Below are 6845 nucleotides of genomic sequence, written 5' to 3'. Positions count from 1 at the left end.
GGCCCCCCCCCCCCCCCCCCCGGCCCGTGCTCCCCGTCCCCTCCCCTGGGTGCCAACTTGCTTTTCAAAAAGTTAGCACCTCCTGGGGCCCTGGCACTTCATCTACAAAACACCCCTGTGACTAGGCCTGGGCACACTGATTTTAAGGCACAGGACACTGAGGCACAGAATGACAAAGCAACGGGCAACAAGGTCACAGAAGTTGTACGTGTAGGCGGATGTCTTCTCTACCCCACGGTGTTTCTCCTGAGTTCGGGATCTCCTTCTCTGAGAAGCTGTCCTTGCCTTCTGTTGGATTAGGCACAGGAATGTGCCGGAGCCTGCCCTTACGGGCCTGCGAGAGCCAATTATGAAATTGTTGGGAATTTTGCAAGCCGGTTGTTAAACACAGCAATTATTAAGGATTAAACTATAAGCACTTTATAATTAAATAAATTATATTAAAAACAAAGGTCATAAATAGTCAAAACTCATCACTTCCTAATTATTTTATTACATTTTACTATTATCTGTGCTCTTAAGGTTATTTCCACCCGTCGCGTCTGTGTGGTGGAAGTTCGACATAATGGTGCCCTACTGGGCATCCCTCAGTGATGTCATGCAGATAGCTTTGAAATCAGCAAGGCTGGAGTAGTTACACCAGGGAAATTGGCAAACGCTACCAATCAGGGCTTGGTTTATCGTGTTGATTGCCTAGACTGAAGAAAGTGATGGAGAAAATACGAGTAATGCAGCTTCAACTTACAAACGTAGCACGTCTGGAGACTTACGTCGTGAATAGCCCCCCAAATTGAAGAAAGGTCCCGCCAGGATTTGAGAACTAGCAACCAACTTAGCAGAGAAAATGCTGGCATGGTGGACAGACGCATAGGGTTCCAACGCGATCTTTGTTGTTTTGCTTTCATCCTATTTGTTAATGTCAACGAAAATAGAACTACACTTCAAGAATCCATTGGTAAACACGGAGCAACATTTGGCGGGCGGGGTGCGCCCTCAGTGCTTCCAGAGCCACCTGGCTTTCTGGCTTTCTCTCCATAGTAACCCTTGCCTCGGGGCTCTGAAACTTTCCACCCGTGTCTCCTTCTTCCTTGCTCTTCTTGAGAGCGGGGGTTGAGTCTTTTCCTTTTCCTTTTCCTTTTCCTTTTCAGCTCTTGGGATAGGCACTCAATAATTGCCGAATAAATGAATGCATGCCTGTGTGACAGAACGAATAAAGAATTAGCCCTATCCCCGGCCAATCCCCCCTCAGGAAAAACTGTCTTAAGGTACTCATGCGTGCATATGGTGTTCCTATACGTATCATACATTGCTGAGTACCTACTATGTGCCAGTTGTGTTGATACTAACTCCCACTGTGACGACAAACACTAAAAGTGGAAACGCTGAAAAATTTCCAAACTCGGGGACTTGTCTGTCGCGTGTTCCAAACAGCCTCCGCATTCATTTAGCACTTCAAGGAAAGCAAAGATCATCAACTTCATCACCTTCCCTCACCCGCCAGGACCCCAGATGAGTCTCAGGAAAAGCGGAGAGGACCCTTGTGCAGTGACATCGTCATGCCCGTCGCTGAGGAGCTAGAGGCACGGAACCCCGCCGTTGTGTTCCGATGCCCCACCAATGTCTTCGAAAACAACCGTCCCCAAGGACAAGAGGGAGGTGATTTTCCTATGATGGAAGAGCTGGTTTCTGTTGTCCAAACCATCGCTGTGTACCTAGGAGTGTCGCCTTGTGTCTGCAGGGGCAGCCAGAAGAAACAGCTCAAAAGAACTTACAACACGAGACCCAGAGGTCAGAAGGCACTACCGATTTCCCTTTCGACAGAGGCCCGTGGGAAACCCTCACGTCTCTCTTCCCCTTACTGGTTTCACGGGACTCAAACTTCAAGACCATGTTAGCGGATAAACAATGTACCGCGTATCCCATTGTAGCGTTAATACAAAGATAGGTGGTCTTCAACTGACAAAGCAAATAATTAGTCACCAAATGAATAAGAGAATAGAACAGTCATTAGCACGACAGTCACCTGTCAAAGGTGGTTGTGTTTCTTCCCCGGGGAGGGTGGGCACTTTCCTGTGGCCAAGCGGGCGTGATATTGTTCCCAGCAGCCTTGAGACCTCCCCCAGTATATGTCTTTTTTTCCTTAAAAAGAAGAGACGAGGAGGAGGAAAAAATCAGTTGCTTCGACTTGAAAGTCAGTGCTAAAGGAGGCATTAGAAAAGCCTTTCTTGTGGCTCAGAGCCCTGATTACCACAATTAAAGCCCAAGGTGTGGTGCTATTTGCTCAGCATGCTCTGACACATGAAAGCAAATGATTCAGGCAAGGAAAATAATTATACATTAATTTGTGTTTGGCAACTGTGTTCTATTCCTTTGGCCCACAAAGCGAAGATAAAAGGTGATATTATTGAAAGTGTTTTCTCTGCCTTCAGTGGGGTTGCCATGGGCTGCATTTGGAGACAGGCGTCTTTGGTCAGGCATTTTCCTGGCATTGCGGGGTTGCCTTTTGTGCTCCGTTGCTGTGGTGGGCCAGGAGGAGTGGAGGAAAGGTACAATGTTGGTTGCTTACTGCCCTGAGCTTTTTGTTTGCAGGTTTCCTGCAGACGTGGCCGGGTGGAAAGGAAAAAGGGACCCTCTGTAGGCAGAGAGCTCCAGTCCCCATCCTGGGGGCAGTCACCCCATGTCACGGTATTGCATTGGGCGTAAAGGGACAGACGAGGAAGGCCCACCCACCCAGCCATGTATGGAGGCTGGTGGGGAGGGGGTGGGGGAGGGGGAGGGGGGGGGTGAAACACTAGCTTCTGGAGTCAGAAAGATCTGGGTTCTGAGCTCAGCTCCATCCCTTACCAGCTGGTTGACTGTGGACAAGCTGTTTCATCTCTCTGGGTCTCAACGTCCTGTTTGTAAAAAGGAGCCGATAACAATTGTGCCTCCCTCCGAGAGTTACGGCGAGGATGAAATGAGATGATGCCGGGCGTAAGGCGAGTTCTTTCAGTCCTTGGCAGACAGTAAGCACTAAATAAATGTCAGTGATTACAGCGATTTATAAATGAGCCATAGGAGGGCGATTAAATATCATTGTCCCTGACTTGCTTGCGGTCAAATAGGATGTCTGGAATTCAGTAGCCACGCTACAGATAATCAGAGATAATTGCTGGATGGATGAATGAATGAATGAATGAATGAATGAATAAGATGCCAGCTACAGGCCAGAATGAGCAATTAATGCACCATCTTCTTTCTGGCAATGTCCCCTGTAGTGTTTGAGCTCATTGCTTAGTCTCTTTGGACTTCCACTTTTTCATTGTTAAATGGACGGGATGTCCTTCTCTACCCAGCCCTCAAGGCTGCTTTCCCGTCTCCTGACAGGACCTCTTGGGGGGGCTCTGAGTCAAGGTTAGGGCCGACCAGCAGGGCCTTGACCACTCGACTCCGGGAAGGGAGGCAATCTTACCCTGGGGACTGTTCATAACTGAACTGAAGGAGGACCGGCCCCTCCATCGCCCCGCCCCACATCACTGTCTACACCTCTCTCTTCTGCTCTTTGCCCCAGCAGGCTGACGCGGAACACACGCTCCCTTGCCCTTTGCCTTGTGGTATGATTTCGTCATGGGGAGCCTGGCTGGAGGTTACAGCATCGATCCTCCATACTCCTGCCCCATTTTGCAGAAGGGGGCCCTTTCCACATAACTCTATTCCCAGGTTCCAGGAACTTCTGCCTCCCCTTATCCTTTTGGGTCTAGGGCACTAGCCACCCCAGGTACTGCACTTCACCCTGCCCACACCTTTGATTCCGATTGACCCTCAGATGAGGGTACCAGCTGTTTCCTGCGGGGACCCCGAGGGCTGTAACAGGAAATGCTCCTTACCTTCCGATCTGTGAAAAATGCACTCTCAGATGAAGGAGGCCTCAGAGTGCCCTGTCGGAGAACCCAGGCCTGGGGGGCAGACGGGCTGCAGCTCAAATCCCTGTGAGCCGCTTACTGGCTCTGTGAACTTGGACAAGTCCTGTCGTGACTCCGACCTACTTCCCCCTGGTGGGGCGAAGATCTGTGGGGGCGAGATTCCCCCCAGTATCTTCCAGTGCACTGGTGGGGTCGAGCTGGGCTGTCTGGGCTGCCCTACACCATCTCTGCTGGCCATGGCTGCTCGGGGAGGCTTTTCTTTCTTTTTTTTTTTTTTCAATTTTTTTAAACGTTTATTTATTTTTGAGACAGAGAGAGACAGAGCATGAACGGGGGAGGGGCAGAGAGAGAGGGAGGCACAGAATCGGAAGCAGGCTCCAGGCTCTGAGCGGTCAGCAGAGACCCCGATGCGGGGCTCGAACTCACGGACCGCGAGATTGTGACCTGAGCCGAAGTCGGATGCTCAACCGACTGAGCCACCCAGGAACCCCACGGGGAGGCTTTTCTATGCCTTCTGCTACCTCTTTATTCTTTCAGCTCTTTTTCCCTACTTATAGGCAAGATATTTTATTTTAGTGTATCTTTATTTTATCTTACCTTATTTTATTTTATCTTACTTTATTTTATTTTATTTTATTTTATCTTTATTCTATTTTATCTTACCTTATTTTATCTCACTGTATTTTATTTTATCTTTATTCTATTTTATCTTACCGTATTTTATTTTATCTCACTTTTATTTTATTTTATCTTACCTTATTTTATTTTATCTCACTTTATTTTATCTTACCTTATTTTATTTTTTTATTAATTTTTTTTAATGTTTATTTATTATTAAGAGACAGACACAGAGTGTGAGCAGGGGAGGGGCAGAGAGAGGGGGAGACACAGAATCCAAAGCAGGCTCCAGGCTCCGAGCTGTCAGCACAGAGCCCGATGCGGGGCTGGAACCACAAACCGTGAGATCATGACCTGAGCCAGAGCCGGTTGCTTAACCACCTGAGCCACCCAGGCACCCCTTACCTTATTTTATTGTATCTTACTTTAGTGTGTCTGATTTTATTTTATTTTACCTTTGTTTTATTTTATCTTACTTTATTTATTTTACCTTAATTTTATTTTATCTTACTTTATTTTATTTTTTAGCTGTTTTAGTTTTGTTAGACTGTGCCTAAGAAATATTGCTCCCAATGAAAGAGTGTCCATTAGCTCACGAACATTCTTTTGAACCTCCCAAGAATCACAAATGGCCTTTATGGCGGAAGGACATTATAGCTCTTAATCAGAGTATGAGGTAAAAATTGAATGTTGTTTAAAATATTCTTGGGGTGCCTGGGTGGCTCAGTCTGTTAAGCGTCTGACTTCAGCTCGATCATGATCTCATAGCTTGTGAGTTCGAGCCCCGCATCAGGCTCTGTACTGACAGCTTAGAGCCTGGAGCCTGCTTCGAGTTCTGTGTCTCCCTCTCTCTCTGCTCCTCCCCCCGCTCATGCTCTGTCTCTCTCTCTCTCTCCTTCAAAAGTAAATTAAAAAAAAAAAAATTAAAAAAAAATAAAATTTTCTTGAAAAGCCTTTAAAAGCTAAAAAAAAAAAAAAAATCACCCATAAATTTTGGTACCTCTGGTTTGGGATAATATATATGTACATTGGGGATGTACATATATAATATATACAGCTAAGTATAGTACGTTAAAATATGCAAAATATCATTTTACAGTGTTTTCCATTAAAGAAAGAGACAGAGCACATGTAGCTGATTTTGTAGGAATCCAAGACCCCTAAGATACAGCCATACTGATTTTGTGGATGAAGACGCTGACGTTCAGAGAGGTCAAGCAATTTGTCTAAGGGCACACAGCTAATAAATAACAAACTCACGATGCAGGTATCTGACTCCAAAATCTATTTTTTTTTTTTCTCCCACGCCATAATCTCTGGATTTATGTCAGTTGGCATAAACAGAGAAACAGACACTCGACGCCGGCATCACCAAGACGGCTTTCAGAATTATTATATGGGAAATAGTTTTAAATACTGGGCCCGCTGCCTTTTCCACTCCGCTCTCCTGGCAGTGCGGGGCCCCAGCCCCTCTGAGTGGCGGGACCCAGTACCCTGAGCCTGGACCGGAGGGTGCTCGGTGCCGTCCCCTCCCTGCAGGTCCAGGAGAGGCAGCACAGGATCGAGGCGCCCCTGCTTGGCAAGCCAGGTCGAGGTTTTGCTGTTGTTGTTGGCCTCTGATGAATGATGATAATTGTTGGGAGATTAATTTCAGATTCTCGGATGAAGGATCCTACCAAAGCACCAGGCACAAAGAGAGGGGGAGGGAAGCAGGGAGGAGGCAAGAGCCCCGACGGAGCCTGGCGTTCTCCCCGTGGCTCCGGTGCTGACTCAGGCCCTGACCTTGGGCAAGTCATTTAACTTCTTTATGCCGATTCTCCTCATCTGTAAAATCAGCCTAATGATGGCCTCTTTTCCAAACCACTTTGATTCTCAGATGAAAGCGTCCATAAAAGTGCCTAGGATTGCTATTAATTGAGCCATTATTATTTTTATTATTACATAGATGAAGTCCACGAAACTTTAACTATGTTTTGACTTCCACCTGACGGGGCAGTGGGAAGAGCAGTTAACTATCAGATGACGGGCCGCTCTGATGTCGCCCTTTGCAGGGAGGCTGGCGGACAGGTATTTCCTTCAACAAGGCCACCCTCGCCCGGACAGGCACCGTCTGCGCTGGGCGTGCTTAGCTATTGCTGCTTTGTTCCATCTTTAGATACAAATGTGCCCGGCCGAGCGCAGGTCACGCTCTCAGTCATTAGAAAGAATTGGGGGCGGAAATGCCTCGGTCCTTGGCCTCGGCTGTGTGATTTTATTGGCAAATCGTGGGCACTCTTTGCCCGTCGGCTTCTGCACTTGGATAATGGGAACCAACATCATCTCACC

General features: G+C 47.3%; 1 long non-coding RNA gene across 1 annotated transcript in view; it reads left to right on the top strand.

The window, feature by feature from the left end:
* LOC121041221 (uncharacterized) overlaps positions 1-6527 on the top strand; it is a 20284-nt gene extending 13757 nt beyond the window's left edge. Inside the window, exon 3 of the long non-coding RNA XR_005795624.1 lies at positions 6517-6527. This is a non-coding gene — a long non-coding RNA (uncharacterized LOC121041221). The remainder of the gene's footprint in view (positions 1-6516) is intronic.
* The last annotated feature ends 318 nt before the right edge of the window (positions 6528-6845 follow it).

The sequence above is a fragment of the Herpailurus yagouaroundi genome, unplaced genomic scaffold, assembly GCF_014898765.1.
Source record: "Herpailurus yagouaroundi ecotype Mexico unplaced genomic scaffold, PumYag 29, whole genome shotgun sequence".
In the NCBI taxonomy this organism is placed as follows: Eukaryota; Metazoa; Chordata; class Mammalia; order Carnivora; family Felidae; genus Herpailurus; species Herpailurus yagouaroundi.
Note: the sequence above shows the minus strand (reverse complement) of the source record. Positions and strands in the feature narration are given on the sequence as shown.